Source organism: Heterocephalus glaber, unplaced genomic scaffold (assembly GCF_053883595.1).
Source record: "Heterocephalus glaber isolate CG9 unplaced genomic scaffold, H.glaber_assembly_v1.0 deba00001688, whole genome shotgun sequence".
NCBI lineage: Eukaryota > Metazoa > Chordata > Mammalia > Rodentia > Bathyergidae > Heterocephalus > Heterocephalus glaber.
Window position 1 is genome coordinate 3,075,249 of NW_028258413.1, and position 17,658 is coordinate 3,092,906.

Here is a 17,658-nt window from a genome sequence, read left to right on the forward strand (position 1 = left end):
CTCGGTAGCGGTCACTGGCGGACGGAGCGGCTGCATGAAGGAGCCTATCCATTCTGCTTTGGATGTCTAATCTCTAAATGTCAGCCTTGGGCTCCATGACAAAACTGTGCTCTTGTCAGCAAGAAGTCTCCAGAAGGAGGTATTCTGTGCTGGCTTCCAAATCGAGGCAATTAGCCAGTGTCTGCGTACATCAAAACATTCTGTAAACTGCAAAGAGCTGTGTAAAAGTAGAGGCGTGTTAAATACAGATGGGTTACAGATGACTCCCCTTGATGCTAAATCTGTCAGCCAATGATCTTTAGTCTTTCTTCATAGTGATTATTTCTCCTTTAAAATATAGGGGTTTCTTTTTTTCCCCCCACAACCCCAGTACCCCACATTTATGCTCATCTAGTTTTGTTTCCAGAACAAGAAAACTAGGTGCTTTCTTATATGTTTTAGTTAGAAATCTTAATGTACCGGGTCTCTGGTTTGCTGTGGGGTTGGAGTACAAACTGTCATGTAATATTCTCTTTCCGCATTATACCAAAACAAAATCTTTCAAAATGCTCTCGAGAGGTGAAAGCAATGTTTTGGAGGATAGTTAAAATTTTAATACCATAATTAAGATTTTTAAAGGAGCCTGTTTAAAAAAGTGGAGGGAAATGAAGAAACTGTTTTGAATGGAATTCATTTTTGCACTGCCAATGGAAAAGAATTAAGCATTGAGGTATTTATTTATTTATTTATTTTTATTTATTTATTTTTTATTAAATTCTTTTATTGGTACATTGTAGGTATACAACACAATTACATTTCTCATTGAGAATTGTACCTTTACATAATGCATCTTTGTTCTTATTTTTTCCCCATTCCTAGCCCTCCCTTCATGCCCTCCACCCTTTCCTATTTACAAAGACTTTATTTCCATTTTTTCCATTTCTCAGCATTTTTCCTTTCCCTTCTTTCCTTTCCCCTGCCCCTCCCACTATCCCTACCCCTTTGGACCTTTTCTTCCTACTTTGCATTATCGATTATTCATTCTAATCATTGGTACATTTTAGGTGTACAATATAATGATATTCATCATTGGAAATTTGCACCTTTACATAGTCTCTCTTGGTTCTTATTTTTCACCCTTGCCCAGCCCTCCCTTCAACCCCTCCATTCCCCCCATTTACAAAGATTTTGTTCCTATTTTTCCATTTTCTCATATTAATCCCATTCCCTTATGTCCTTTCCCCTATCCCTCCCACTTCCTTCCCCTTTGCCCCTTTTCTTCCTGTTTCACATTATCGATTATACATATAGTCCTTATTTACACTTTCAGTTTCTCACACCAGAGAAACTATTCGGTATTTATACATGTGTGTCCTATTTATTTCACTTAAGAGTATCACCTCAATGTGCATCCACTTAGCTATAAATGTCTCTAATTTCTCATTTTTTATGGCTGAGTAGTACTCCATTTTATAAAAAAACCACATTTTCTTTATCCACTCTCCAGTTGATGGGCATTTGGGCTGTTTCCAAGTTTTAGCTATCACAAACTGCACTGCTATGAACATGGGTGCACATATATCACTGTGGTATGATTCTTTTAATTCTTTGGGGCAGATCCCCAGCAGTGGAATAGCAGAGTCAAATGGGACTTCTAGCCCTAGTTCTTTGAGGTATCTCCATACTGATTTCCACAGTGCTTGCACCAGTCTACACTCCCACCAGCAGTGGAGAAGGGTTCCTCTTTCCCCACAGCCCTGCCAGCATTTGTTATTGGTTGATTTCATGATAGCAGCCATTGTTTCTGGAGTGAAGTGGAATCTCAGCATTGTTTTCATTTGCATCTCTCGAATGACCAGTGACGTTGAACATTGTTTCATGTATTTATTTGCTATTTCTACTTTTTTGTCTGAGAAATGTCTGTTCATTTCAGATGCCCATTTTTGGATTGGGTCTTTAAATTTGGGAGGTCTGATCTTTTTAAGTTCTTTATAGATTCGAGATAGTAGACCTTTGTCTGAGGAAGAGCAGGTGAAGATTTTTTCCCCATATTGTGGGTTGTCTCTTCACACTGCTGGTGGTTTCTCTTGCTGTGCAGAAGCCTTTTAATAAGAAGAGATCCCACTTGTTGATTGTTTGTGCTAGTTCACGGGCAACTGAGGTTTTGTTCATAAAATCTTTTCCCACACCGATGTCTTCAAGGGTTCTACCTAACCTCTGTTCCAACTGGTTCAGAGTTTCTATTTTAATATTTAGATCTTTAATCCATTTTGATTTTAGTTTAGTGCATGGCGAGAGATACAGGTCTAGTTTTAATCTTTGGCAAGTTGAAGCCTAATTTTTCCAGCGCCATTTATTAAAGAGGCTATCGTTCCTCCAGTGAGGGTGTTTGGCTCCTTTATCAAAGATGAGATGGCTGAGTGTGTCTGGCATTGTTTCTGCATCTTCTAATCTGTTCCACTGGTCCTCAGGCCTGTTTCTTTGCCAGTACCATGCTGTTTTTATCACAGTAGCTTTGTAGTATAGTTGCAGCTTGGGGAATGTGATACCCCCTGCCAAGTCTCTGTTACCTAGAATTGCTTTTGCTATTCTGGGTCTCTTCTTGTTCCAAATGAATTTTTGGATTGTTTTCTCAAGGCCCATGAAGTATGCTGCTGGGATCTCAATTGGAATTGCATTAAATCTATATAGCAGTTTTGGAAGTATGGCCATTTTCACTGTATTAATCCTTCCTACCCAGGAGCAGGGGAATGTCTGTCCATTTTCTGCTATCATCTTCAATCTCTCTTTTCAGAGTGCCATAGTTTTCAGAGAAGAGGTCTTTGATTTCTTTCATTAGGATGATTCCTAGGTATTTCAGCTTTTTGGATGCTATTGTGAAAGGAATTATTTGCCCTATTTCTCTCTCAGTGAGTCTGTCATTGGTGTAGAGGAAAGCTATTGATTTTTGTGTGTTGACCTTGTAAACAGCTACTTTACTGAATTTGGTTATTAAGTCTAGAAGACTTTTGGTGGAGTTCTTGGGGTCTTCTGTATACAGTATCATGTCATCTGCAAATAATGACAATTTGACTTCTTCATTTCCTATCTTTATTCCTTTTATTTCTTTCTCTTGTCTAATTGCCGTGGCTAATGTTTCCAGAACTATATTGAACAAGAGTGGTGATAGCGGACATCCTTGTCTTGTTCCTGATTTTAGTGTGAAGGATTTCAGTTTTTGGCCATTTAGTATGATATTGGCTGTTGGTTTTTCATAGATGGCTTCTATCAGTTTGAGGTAGAGACCATCTATTCCAATTTTTTGTAGGGTTTTTATCATAAAAGCATTGGGGTATTTAACTATATGAAATTTTCAGATAAAAGCCCAGCTCCTTGGGAGGCTAAGTCAGAAAGATTGCAAGTTTGAGGCAAGCTTAGGCAACTTAGGAGACCCTGTCTCAAAATAAATAAAAGAAAGATTTAGGACTATAGTTCAGTGGTAGAGCTCCCCTGGACTTGAACCCCAGTAGTAGAGAAAAAAGATTTTTAAAAGTTTTTTTTCAATCTGCATAGTCCAGGGTTCTGCTCAATTCCCCATTATATTATTTGTATGTGCATCCATCAATGTCCTGGCAGGAAGCGTAACACTTAAAGGGGTAACTAAAGAGAGTTTAAGGGAAAGGCTATCTTCAAAGACATGGGAGTAGTAATAGGACCCAAGATGAAATGGTGGTCGCCTGAGGACCACATCAGCAGACGCTGCTACAACCCTGAGGCCAGCACGGGTAGGTGGAGGAAGTGGTTTTCTGGGAGGCTGGTGGAGCTGTGGCCCTGGCTCCAGAACCACTCACTCAACAGGAGCCCTAGCCACACATGAAGTGTCACAGCCACTGTCAACCACAGTGTGGCAGGGAGGAAAGGACTGGGTAGGACGGGATGCCAACTTCTCCCTCCTCCAGCTCTCTTGTCTCCCAACCGCACTTGCTATTACAGATAGCAATGAGATATTCCATTGCTATTGGAGTTAGGCCTCATGGTCAGTGGCGAATGACCAGCACAATGACCGTCACGATGCATAAACGTGACCCAAGCCATCGACACACAGCAGCACCCCACCCTTCTGGCTGATTACTCATGCTTACCGACATCAGTATGATGCACTAACCTGGGTGAGTTCAGATTTTCAAATGAAAATTTCAGACACATATCTCTGATACCTCTTTTTGGGCTCATGATGTTGGCTGCACTTGTCCCTTGCAATGTGTTAGAAACATTTTAGAAAATCACGCAAATGGTAACATATTAGAAGCAGAATACACCTCCTCTGATCTCCTTGACTTCACTATGAGGCTCAGTCAGTTGGGTTTGTAGCTCTGAACCCATGCTCTGTCACTTTGAGATGTTAACTAGTAGGAGTGGTGGAATCACTGATGGATGAGTAAGTGTTGTTTCAGGAAACTCTCTAAATTCTCTGTCCTCAAATAGTTCTCTCGTCTATTTTTTGCCATCTCCTCCTGCCTGATGTGAAATCCCCACCACCAGATACACTCTGCTGAACCAGGAAAATGTGGAGATTTCTTTCTGGAAGGAAAGGAAGCCCATGATGTGAACTAGAAGGACAGCAGACCCATGAACCTTCTCCCAGGAGCCAAGACTTTTGTTTCTTTTCATATTAACTCGGTTTTCTTTTGGCATGCACAACGAAACAAATGCTGAGGAATCTTGGACAGACAATTTGTGATGTTTGGGATGGAAGAAATAAGCATATGATGAGCCCAAAGTGAGCCGGCAATGTGACTGGCCTAGGGAATTAGAGGAAAGAGGTCTGAGTAGGGATTTTTTTTCAAATGCACTATCAAATTTTCCTTATTTATTCCTCATCATCACCTGATAAGCTAGAAAAAAAACCCCAAATCATCTCTTTTTTTAAAAGGTTAAAGATTTTAATAAAAGCAAAACAAAACGTAGGCCCAGCTAAGCTTAAGTGACTTACCAAGAAAAATGGCTGGGTAGGCTGGGCAAGGAGAAGAAACAGTAGAGCTTCCCATAATCACTGTGTGGCTAGGAGTAGACCATGCTGGTATGTGTGGTTCATTTCCCTTTCCTCCTTGTGGTGTAAAAGAGTCTTTGAGAAATATGCACTGACTAGTTCTAGAAATCCCTTAAATTTTTTTTGCATAAAATATTAGTAACCCATTTTTCCACTTATTTGGCTCAAGTTGGGACCCATCTAATGCTTAGTTTTCTTTCTCTTGCTCACTGTCAGCAAAAGAAATGAGACAGGCAGGAGGAGGACTGGGAGGGTGTGACACTGCGGGAAGATGGAGGCACACAGCGCCATGCTCCCTGATGCCTGCATTGCATTAGTTAGGGTTCTCCAGGGAGACAGAGTCAATAGGACATGTACTGATACAGATGCTCCTTTGCTTACCGTGGAATCAGAGTCCAAAAAGACCTTCATGATGGAAAATACTGTGAGGTTGAAATGCATTTAATAAGCCTAAGCCATGGAACTTGGTAGCTTAGCAACACAGTATACTATAGAGTACCTGTAGCTTCCTTGTGATCATGGCTTAGCTAACTGGATGCCATGGATTCCCTGTCACAGCCCAGCATCCTGGCAGAGGATGGTACTGCATATTGCTAGCTGGGAAAAAGATCAAAACTCAGCACTTAAAGTACAGTTTCCACTGAATGTGTATTGCTTTTGGTGCATCCCATAGTTAGGGACTGCCTATACATTTAAGAAGGAGGTTGGCTGACCTGATTATGGAAGTCAGGAACTCCCAGGATGGGCGAGCCAATGGTGTAATTCATTCTGGGTCTGAAGCCCTGAAGACCATTGGAGCTGATGGTGTAACTCGCAGTCCAGGAGCAAAGGCCTGGAAACTGGGGGACAGTGGTGCAAGTGCTGGAGTTCTAAGGCTGAGAACTGGAGCTCCAAGGAGCAAGGTCAGAAGACAGATGGCCTAGCTCAAGAAGAGAGCAAATTTATCCATTTTCCACTCCTTTTTATTTTTGGGTTTGGGCCCTCAGTGGATTGGATGATGCCAGTCACATTGGTAAGGATTCTTTATCCAGTCTACGGATTCAAATGCTAACCTCTTTCAGAAATACCCCCAGGGCCACACCCAGAAATAATGTTTTACCAAATATCTAAGTCTCCTTTGGCTCACTCAAGCTGATGGATAAAATTAACCAGCACACTTCTAGTGGGATAATCAACCATTCTGGTTTCCCTGGGACCAAGCAGGATGTGGAACTTTTACCAGGTAAATTGGCTAACTCTCTCTCTGTCTCTCTGTTTCTTTTTTGTACAAGATATTTTTTTAGTTGTCTATTCAGCTTTATAAAATATCAGTGTTTCTTCATTAAGAACCACATGAATTTTGGCTTGAATTTAAGGGCTATTTGCGTGAAAAACAGCATAATAGACTCATGCTCAGTCAAGTGAAATGCTCATAACACGACAGTGTATTAGGAATAGAATATGTCCTAGGAAATAGCAGGTCCCATGGCATGGAGCTTACACAGGGTTATAACTCATTGAGAGGAATGGTCATGGAATTATAGATGTTGTTTAAATTGTTATTTATTATTTATCTTTCTACTATGCATACCCCTTTTATTCAGGCATTGAATTCACATAAATTAAATCTTTCCACAGACAGATCATCAGACTATATCTGTCAAAGATCTCAGTGAATGTGGAAAGTGTCGTGAAAATGAGAAGCCGTTCAAAACAAGCAGAACAGAATGTAAGTCGGGACACATCTATGTTAGCTTTCCATTACTGTAACAAAATTCCTGAGATAATCAACTTAAAAAGAGGAAAGGTTTAGTTTTGGGGGATTCAGCCCATGGCCAGTTGGCCTGTTGCTTTTGGCTTGTGGTGAGGCAGCAAGTCATGGTAAGAGTGCATTATGGAGGGAGCTGCTCCCTCCCTCATTGCACCCAGGAAACAGAGAGAAAAGGGCCAGGATCCCAACATCTCCTTCAAGCCCAGGCCCCAGTGAACTCACTTCCTCATGGAGGTCCCATCTCTTAAAGATCCTGCAACCTTGCCATAGCACCATGATCTGGGACCAAGCCTTCAGTGCACAGGGATTTGGGAGATGCCGAGCTCCTCAACTTACAGTCACAGTTTTGGCTGAGGGTCCCAAGGCTGAGCACAAAACAGTACATGCCCAGTTGTCATCAGAGGTCAAAGGACACACTGGGCTGCATTTTCTAGGCCATGTTGCATGGAGGGGAGAGAAGTTGGGATTCCTTTGGGAGGACTTGTGTGTCCAGGGAGCAAGCAGGTCTTCCAGGGGGCAAGGAAGGAGGAGGCCTGTTTGGGTTGTGCGCATTCACACTGTGATCTATGTGGCAGAGGCTCCAGGGAGCCCACCTGGAAACCTGACACATGTCCCCATGAACTGATGATGCCTGTGTATGATGCCCACCCACCCTGTGAGGACAGAAAGGTCACTGGCTGCAAGGCAAGGATGCAGGCAAGGGGGACACTGGAACTCAGTCAAGGAGGAAGAGTAAGCTTGCAGCCAACGGGGAGTCCTTCTGCCAAGAGGGCTGCTTACATGGTGGTGGAACCCCAGCAGAGAGTCTGAGCTGGTTGCCAAATGCCCAGGCAATTAGGTTTGGGGTCATTAGTAACCAGCCAAAGAAAAAGGCCCCTTCATTTAAAAACTGTAAACTTCTGAATAAACTCCAGTGCCACTCTGCTAAAGAAAATGCTAACTCTAATCATCTGCCAAGTTCAGAGCGCCCAGAGTCAGATCCCAAGAGGCATGAGCACCAATAGTGAGGGCCTTTCCTATAATGCCTTCTTCTCCTAGCACAGGCTTGGAAGCAAGGATGCTGGGAGAAGGGAGGCAGAGTCAGGAGGGAGAGCAAAAGCAAGCCTCACATCCCCTCCTGCCTATTCCAGCACATGAACCGTCCAGGTCTAAAGGGTTCAAGCTGGGGGAGAGGAAAATTTGTGTTAAAGGGAAGTTGGATATGTTGATGATTTTTATGCTGCTGGATATTTTAATTGTTCAAATATAACTTCTTGGTACAGAGTAACTGGAATCATCATGAAAAACATGACAAACTTACAATTATGGTTTAAGATCTCATCCAAGCGACAAGAAGAAGCACATTCTTAGATTAGGTTTAAAGGCGAGAGAGAGGTTTAGAGAGAGAGAGAGAGGTTTAGAGAGAGAGAGAGAGAGCGAGAGAGAGAGAGAGCGAGAGAGGCTATTGAGTTCACCCTGCTCAATATCAGCTGCCATTTGCAAAGCGCTCATGAGCTCACTGCTCTGTTAGGTGTCAGAAGTTGTTTCACATTCACAGAAACCCTAGGAGATGGGGAGCATCATTATCTGCATTTCACTGATGAGGAAATTGTAAGCCAGAGAGGGGAAATAGTTGGCCAAAGTCACACAGCCAATATGTGGAGTAGCTGTTGTTTATACCCAGGCATGTAGCTCAGAAGATCATGCTCTTAATCACACTGTGGTTCACTTCTCTGCAAACACAGTTACAAAAGATGCAGAGAGACTTGTAGGAAAGGGGGTTTTGAGGAGGCACGTGGGACCAAGAGTCTGGAAGCAGAGCTGTGTGGGCAGAGGATGCCAAGCATCAGGCTTTGGAGCTCCAGGAGCTGATGGGGGCTCCCTGGGCTGCTGTTGGGTTTCGCCCGAGGACTCTGGGATGAGGGCTGCCATATCTGACCAGCAGAGAGAACACTCTCAGGGCTGGGCCCAGGTAGGGTCTTTCTTCTTGCATCTTATCTAATCCCCCACCTTTTTGCTTCTGCTTTCACACCTGTTATCTGGGAACCTCTCTTTCTTGCATTACAAGGGCTAGTATTAAAAAACATTATTGATGGCTGCTATCAAGAAATCAACCAGTAACAAATGCTGGTGGGGGTGTGGGGAGAAAGGAACCCTTCTCCATTGTTGGTGGGAGTGCAGACTGGTGCAACCACTGTGGAAATCAGTATGGAGACACTTCAAAGAACTAGGACTAGAGGTCCCATTTGACCCAGCTATTCCCCTGCTGGGTATTTTCCCAAAAGAATTAAAAGAATCATACCACAGTGATATATGTGCACCCATGTTCATAGCAGCACAATCTGTAATAGCTAAAACTTGGAAGCAGCCCAATGCCCATCAACTGGAAACTGGATAAAGAAAATGTGGTTTTTAAATAAAATGGAGTACTACTCAGCCATAAAAAATGAGAAATTAGAGACATTTATAGCTAAATGGATGCACATGGAGGCAATTCTCTTAAGTGAAATAAATAGGACACACATGTGTAAATACCAAATAATTTCTCTAGTGTGAGAAACTGAAAGTGTAAACAAGGACTAAATGGTATAATCGATAATGTGAAATAGGAAGAAAAGGGGCAAAGGGGAAGGGGAAGTAGGAATGGTAGGGGAAAGGAAAGAAGGGAATGGATTAATATGCAAAAATGAAAAAATGGAAACAAAGGCTTTGTAAATAGGGAGGGATGGAGGGGTTGAAGGGAGGGCAGGGAAATGGGGAAAAAATAAGAACCAAGACAGATTATGTAAAGGTGCAAATTTTCAGTGGTGAATGTCATTATATTTTACACCTAAAATGTACCAATAAAATTTTAAAAAACCATTATTGAATTATGTTCCCTTTTAATTCCCAAATGACACTGCATTGAACCTAAAAGCTTTCTGATTAAGTTGCTGCCAAACACATTTCATGCGTAATGTTCACCTTTGTGTTTGGGGATGCTAGACAACAGCACAGCCCCCGTATGTATCCCAACTCATTGATCTGATTAATTACTCTGATAAAGGCTTGGTTTCCATAATGAATTACACATAATGGAGAATACATTAATTTAAAAAGTATGTAGCTGCATTATGGCAGAGTTAAAATTTTCCAACCTCGAAAGTCAGAGAATACAAAGTCAGTTTCTGTGAATTCTATTACTCTTCCACACTTTTTATATCACTACAATATAATGAAAGTTACTTTATTGCATTAATGCAAAATTTAATGTCAGAATAATGAGGTTGTACTGAGGCTTTCAGCAGGAAGTCTAAACATCTTGAAGGCTCTTTGCCTTTCCATCCTTTGTGGCCATGTAGCCTGAAAGAGCCCAGTCCCTTCTCTCTGTCACTTGTAAGAAGAGGTGGCTGGAGAGGCAAATCAGAGAAGGGAAGTGACACTGGTAGCTCAGAGTCCCCCACTTATGAAGGGCCAGGTTTCTCTTCCTCCTCACTGTCACCTCTTACCTTCCAGTCTGGAGTTGAGTTTTAAGTTGGGCATGGTGGCCCACAGCTATGACCTAGCACTCAGAAGGCTGAGGCAGGAGGATTGCCATGAGTTTAAGTATAGTGAGTTGAAGGCCAGGGTGGAGTGCATAGTGAAACCCTGACCCATCTCAAGGTTTTCTCCATCAATTGTTATTTTATCATATTATTATATATACATAGTTAAATGTAAATGTAATTGTACAAACCCCATGTAAGTGTATGAAGCCCACTCTAAATTTCATTTAAAATTCAGTTAGGTATAGTATGGGGTTGTGGTGCTGTGAAGTTAACAAAATACTTGTCTAGGACAGAACAGGAAAACCATCACCAATCCATTCAGTTAAACCACCACCAAGGGGTTTTCTGGAAGTTAATAAGGTTGTAAGCAAGAGCAGAGATTCCACCTTTGTCCCTCACACCCCAGTCCCATGCCATAGCCATAATCTCCTTCAACAACTTGAGCTATTCCTGGTCCATTGATATTTATGTTTTTAGATATTGTTTTGGGATAAATCAACAGTTACAGTATTGCAATACCTGAATTTTATACACGAAATAGTTAAATAATGTATTATGATTTTGGTTCCTTTCTTGCATAAGTGTATAATGAAATTTTCTTGTTCAATTTTTCATATTTTTCCTCAATTCTTTCCACATGTATCATCAGAACTCTCATATATCAATTTTATTTTCCAAAAGCTCAAATACTTCAGAATATGATTTCTTTATAATATAAATTTAAGCTTACTTTTAGAGGTACAACTCATCAACATCAGGTTCGTTGTGCGCTGTTGTTATACCAAAAAAAAAAAAGGACAAGAGACTAGTCACTTTAAGAATTTTATTCTAGGGCCGGGGATTTAGCTCAGTGGTTCTGGCTCCTGTCTGGCAAGCAGAAGGTCCTGAGTTTGATCCCCGGTACCAAAAAAAAAAACAAATTTTATTCCATGAAATAGTTGTGAAAAGTCTACTGCTTTGATATGTACTTTTACTGAGATAGGAGATTAGGGCGTGATGAAGCTGGCTGGGGAAGTGGGCGTGGCCTGTAAATTACAAGACCCCTGACAAACGCGCAAAGCCGTGTTCCCAAAGCCCCTTGGGCGCATAGACTTCCGGTGAGAACTTGAGCAGGTTTTCGGAGGCGGGTGGAGACCTGACCTCAGCGTGAGGGGTGGGATCCCGGCACGGCCCCTCAGGTCGCGGATGTAGAAGTTCTCCTGGGTTTCCTCGAGATTTGGACAGCATAATAGAAAAGGAGCCCTGAGGTGGGGTGACCCTGTGTGAGTATCCACCGTATCCTGTGCTGATTTTCTCAGTCGCTGCATGTACTTCCATTTTTGCGTTTCCCGTTTTTTTTCTGGCCCAAGCTTGCTCTGCAGAGCCAGCCTCACCCGCCCCTTCACTTTTGCTTTCTTGAATAAACTTTGCCACTGTTTTTTGCTCTTTTCGTTCAGTTCTTTGTTTGAGATAAGGAGAACCTGAAATCCAACTCGGGAAGGACAGGTGAGCAGCCCAGAACCTGCTAATGTTCAGTTGCTGAGCCACTTTTAGAAGGAGGCTACCCTGATAACATCACTGCTATGCTCTTTTTTATTTTTTTTACATTTTGAAGACAGAATAAAAATAGACTCTCAGATTTGGGCTTCATTCATTTTTAACAGATGTTTCTGACAATTAATAATTTTTGATCTACCAAAAATGGCAATCTCAAATGATTAAAATTAACAACAGTGAGGGGCTGGGGATTTAGCTCAGTGGTTTCGCTGACTGCTGTGCAGCCGCAAGGACCAGAGTTTGATCCCCAGTACAAAAAAAAAAAAAGAATCAATAACAGTGCTAGGCACTTGGTCATAGTAGTCTTCTCCCATCCCTCACTTCACAGAAGAGAAGGGAAAACAGCTGGTTTGTAAAGCTCATCAATCAAGCTCTTACAAGAACAATAAAAAACAATATTTCTAAGAGCTAAACAAAAATATGATTATTAGCATATGCATTGGAAGTCTATTTCCTATGGATTTACTGTTCCAAAGGCACATTTTGTTTTTCTGTTACTTAAGTGTTTTGAATTTGAACATATTGCTGAAGCCCTGTGTGATAGATACTTAAAAATAGGGGAAAAAAAAAAAACCTCCCTAAAGTGTAAACAAATAAAAACATTATAAAGTGAAAGAGTCTGAAAACACACCCATTTATTTTTATGGTGACATGGAGAAGTCTTTAGCCTCCTGGGTACATAGGTATTCATTACTTAATTAGCTTCCCGCTAGCAAGTCTTCAGGATAAAAAAAATGGTCTCTGTGTTAAATCTCTTTGCTGGAAAGTAAAGGGCTGGAATAAAAGCAAACGGAGTTTCACTCTGAAACCAGAACATGGAATCCAGTAGTAATGGTTTAGTCATGCTGCTTTTTCCAGGAATGATCAATGAAAGAGGGGAAGTCAAGCCCTACTTTGAATACTGGAGTTCAATGATGTATAAGAGCTGAGAAAGAAATCAGAACTGTACTGCTTGGAAGCCCAGATTGGTAAGAAAAGTCCACACAGAGGACTGTGAGGAGGAAAGAAAGAAAACTGTTCCATTAAAAAGGTGTTTAAGGGGCTTATTCTCCCCCAGCATGAATGAGTATAAATTCCATTAGGGTTAATAGGAACGAAATGTGTGACTCGGGCAGAGTAGAATGACTTGTGTATGTGTGAGTAAATGAAGTCTAGGAAAAGTCAATTAAAAACCACTAAGGGCAGTTTAGGAGTCTAATAAATAGACTTACAGGTACCTGCAAAAGAGGCATTTAATTTTAATTAATGGCTTAATTGTTTTTCTTTTACTAAAGACAAAAATCATTAAAATGGCAAAGGGAAAATAACTTTAAACCCAAACTCAGCTCTCAAAATCATGGCTCAAAGTTGTTCTTGCACACCAGATGGTAAAATTGACCCCTTGCGCAAGGTTTATAATTTGCATTCAAATTGGAATATTAAGTTATATAAGGAATTCAAATCCACTGCCTATTTTTTGTAGCCTTTAAAGAGAGGGAGAGCAGGATGGGGGAGGAGGGACACAGAGAAAACGGGAAAAAGAGAGAGAGGCAGAGGCAGAGACTGATTCCAAACACTGGCTTTTGGTTATTTACAAAAGGGAGCCTAAGAGAACTAGGACCCCCGCCCCAGGGCCAAGGACTGAACCCAGGGCTTGTGCATGACAGGCAAATGCTCTGTCATTGACCTGCATACCAAGCCCTAGGTTGCTTCTTTAATGCATAATGATGCACAAACTACTGAGTGGAAGTCTCTTACCTGGGGCAGAAATCTGTTTCTAGAAGAATATTTTGAGGTTGGTTTGCTGCAATTTCAAGTAAACAATGAAGTTCTTTAGCAAAAAGAGATAGAAAAATAAGGATGTTTTTCTTTATGGAGACAAGTTGGGGGTTAACAGTAAAGGTTTTCTTTATAAATATTTATTACCTATTTCTTCTAAGCCATGAACTATTTGAAATAAGACATGTCATAGTACTACTTTCCCCACATAACTGTATGTATGAAATAGGGTGCTCAGTCTTTATGTGGAGAGGAACGGGGGCACAGGGAGGTAGATTTGACAAAAGATGTGGTGTCGGACCTCATGTGCTTTGAAGGTGGCTCATCTAGCCTCTGCCTTCAGAAACAGCAGAATTCATGAGCAATGAGAAGTGCTTTAGAGGGGCATTGAATGCCTAAGAATTTACGTGATCTCTTTTCTAGTGAAAAGAACTATATTCAGGAAGAAGAATGTGAGTGAATTCTCTTTTGGATAAATTTAATAAGAAGCAGATCTTAGAGGGACTTGATGTCATACACTTGAATTAAGCTTTAATCTCCACTCTGTGTTTCCAATATTATGGCACTGAAGTCATACTTCTCGTTGTAAAGATGTCTCTATACTGCTGTCTTATTCCCATTCAGTTTATTTTTTAAGAATTTGGGAAGGTTCTTCATTGTTTCAGATCTAACATAGCAAGACTTTTTTTTTTTGTACTGGGATCGAACTTGGGTCTTTGCGCTTGCAAGGCAGGCAGCAGAACCACTGAGCTAAATCCTCAGCCCCATAGCAAGACTTTTAAAAATAGGTTTATTCAACTTGCATATCCATAGAGTGGCACGAGGAGTGCATAGGAATCTGTGACTCCTGGCCTACACCAGTTAACCATGGAGTCCACCAGCTCCATGGTAGGAAAAGCTGAGGAGGAAATAGAATGTGCAGTGCCCTTTCTCTATCGAGAGTGCATATTGACAGTACCGCAGGAGTGAATCTAATGCCAATATGAACAGTCAGGCCAGGAAGCACGGGGCTGCAGGGCTGGGATGCGAAGCCCAGACTGTCCCCACATGGTAAGAGGAGGGCAAGCTGTGCAGGACTGGGTGTCAGGAGGCCTGGGCGTCTGGAGCTGCGCTGCTCTCTGCACTTTGAAATCCTGGCAGGGGTCTGGTTTGGGTGTGACATGTAAAACAATGTTACAAATACCCTACAAATAGGTTTTATATAGCCTTTTAATTCCTGTTTATTATTAATATAGGGATATAATTAAGACGTACAAAAATGCCAAGTATAATTCTTACTGATTGTGAATTCTTCGTTGTTTTACTTCATTCAGATTGCTGTGGCAAAATACCATAGGCCGAGGCGGGCTGGTTAAAGAACAGAAATTTGTTTCTTGCAGTTCTGGAGGCCAAGGCTGTTCCTGGCTCATCGAAGGCCACCCTGCAGGGTCCACAGGGAGGGGAAGGGAGCTCACTGGTTCCCTAGTCTCACTGACATATAACACTTCCTCAATTCCCCTCCCCAACGCCATGCCATGAAGGACTGGGATTGCAACAAAGGAATTTTGAGGTGGTACAAGCATTCAGTCCACAATGCTGCAGGAAGCAAAGCGATACTGAAAGCTGACGATTATTAGGTTCTTGGTAAACACCGGGCACTCTTCTCAGGACATTTCTTGCCTAATATAACCCTTACTGTGAAATTTAGAGGAGTGGCAGGGAGTGATGAGGGGCAGAATCATAGTTCGAAGCCAGCTTAGTCTGACTTCAGCTTTTCCGCTGTGTTTTCTTGTCACCTACGATCAACCATTGTGCATAAAATGCTTCAGTGGACGAAACCATAGCTCTTCCTCAGCTCAGCCCTTAGGAAAAGGAGAAGATGCCCCTCCCCACCTTGCCAGCCGCCTTCTTAGTCAAAAGCGATTCGGTTATAAAATTATGTGGGCCACGGCCACAGAGTATTCAGAGGAGGGTGGGTGGAGCAGTGGACAGTTGTCCCTCCTGGAAAGGCTGGGAAATCACTTGGCAAAATCGCTGATGTACCAATACCCAGCTGCTGCTGACCCGACAGCACCATGTGCAGCACTGCCCCTCCGGGCTGTTGGGTTTGGCTCCCCTGCTCCTACATGGCAAGCTCCAGACTCCCCTTTGTCCTTCCTGGTGCAAGTCCTGGTCTCTTCTTTCCTTTCCCCAGTAATTCATTAAAATAGAGCCTGGAGTTCTCCTTTTGGAAGGGCAAGGAGTGGTGAGTTTTTAAATCGTTATCTCTCCTCCTTGGGAAAGAGTTTAGAAATTCACATTTCATGTTGAGTAGGGGCCAGATGAATCCATCCCTCCCCATGTGCTATCGTCAGTCCTAGTGAAACAAAACTAAAGGAGAATTACCAGTTTGGTTTCATATAACAGCGGATGAACACTGCTATTGCGCCAAGCAAGTATTACTCCAAAAAGTAATTGAGAAAGAAGGAAAAAGAAGAATAAGCACAGATGTGATTAAGTAGTACCCCAATAGATACTAGCTATAAACCAACCCCATCAATAATTAAATGTAAGTTATAAAAACAATCTCATTAAAAGAGTTGTCTGATAAAAATAAGAATCAATCATATATTTATAATATATAACATATATATAGTATATATACAAATAACCCTCCTTAAATGAAAGGAGAAAGGTATACTATGTAAACATTAAGTGCCAGAAAGGTAGAATGGCTGTTTGAATATCAGGAAAGCAGATGTCAGAGCACTGAAATATTTTTAGAGACAAGGAGAACATTTTCATAATGATGAAGAGGTGAATTCGTCAGGAATATATAATGATCCTAAGTGTGGATGTACTCCTAAACATGACTTTTAAATATATGAAATCAAATACTGAATGGAGAAAAGGCACCTCCCCCATCACCTTGGTATTAAGACTTATCTCTCCATAACCATGGAAAGAGATAAACAAACAAAAGCTCATGACGGACAATAGACACCTGAACAACACAGTCAACCGATTGTACTTAATCGAGATTTACAAAACACTGTGTGGAACAACAGCAGAATACAAATTCTTTTCAAGTGCAGGTGGGCTGTTCAGCAACCTGGGTAGCATGTGGTCCATGAAACATGTATCAATAGATTTAAAAGGATAGGGTTCATAGCAAGAATATTCTATGACTACTATGGAATTAAATTAGAAACAATAACAAAAAGATGTCTGAAAACCTCTCAAATCGTTGAAAATTAAACAGTTCTAAAACTATGGATAGAAGAAGAAATCACAAGAAATGTTAGAAAATAATTTGAACCGAATGAAAAACATAAATCAAAATGTGTGGGATGCCATAAAGCACTCCTTTGGGGAAAAGGTGAGGCTTTGAATGCTATGATTGGAAGTCTAAAGCCTGTTGTCTAATCTTTACCTTCTACACCAGGAAAAAGGGAACACAAATAAAATTCAGAGCATGTATAAAAATTGTATATTAAAGATACAGAGAAACCAGTGAAAAGAAAGCAAACAATAAAGATGAACTACCACAGACAGCATGGTCAACTTTGTGCCAATATAGTCACTAATTTAAATGAAATGGGCAAAATCCTTGAAGGATATATAACACTGACTTGATAAGAAATGGAAAATCTGACTAGTCCTTATGTTAAACAAATTGAATTAGAAATTAAAGCCTTCTCCCCAAGGAGAACACTAGACTCCGGTGGCATCATATTATCAATCCCACACAGACCCTTTTAGAAAACAGAAGAGGAAACATTTGTCAATTTACTTTTATAAAGTCAGTACTACCTCAACACCCAAACCAAACCAAAACATTAAAAGAAACAAATTTAATCACAATATATAAAAGGACCAAAGTTCTAAGCTGGTTTAATATTCAAAATCCATCATCAGTATAATTCATTATATTTATAGGCTAAAAATGAAAAGCTGTGTGGTAAGTAAGAGTAGAAACAGTTTTCAACAAAATCTATGTTCTATTCATAATTGAAAAACAAAACCTAGGGACAGAATGGAAGTTAGTAAACCTGATCCAGGTCATCTACAAAAACCCTGCAAATAATATCATACAAATTATTGAAAAGGGGGATGCTTTCCTCCTTACATCTGGAACAAGA

The 17,658-nt window shown here is 41.1% G+C and overlaps 1 long non-coding RNA gene across 5 annotated transcripts in view; it reads left to right on the forward strand.

The window, feature by feature from the left end:
* Positions 1–17,658, forward strand: part of LOC101708405 (uncharacterized) — a 104,254-nt gene that overhangs the window by 73,654 nt on the left and 12,942 nt on the right. For 4 of the 5 annotated variants that reach the window (XR_015446452.1, XR_015446453.1, XR_206128.4 and 1 more), the window contains one exon: positions 6,626–6,716. This is a non-coding gene — a long non-coding RNA (uncharacterized LOC101708405). Of the gene's footprint in view, positions 1–6,625; positions 6,717–7,333; positions 9,600–17,658 lie in introns of those variants that run through there. The other variant, XR_015446455.1, reaches the window with a different exon arrangement.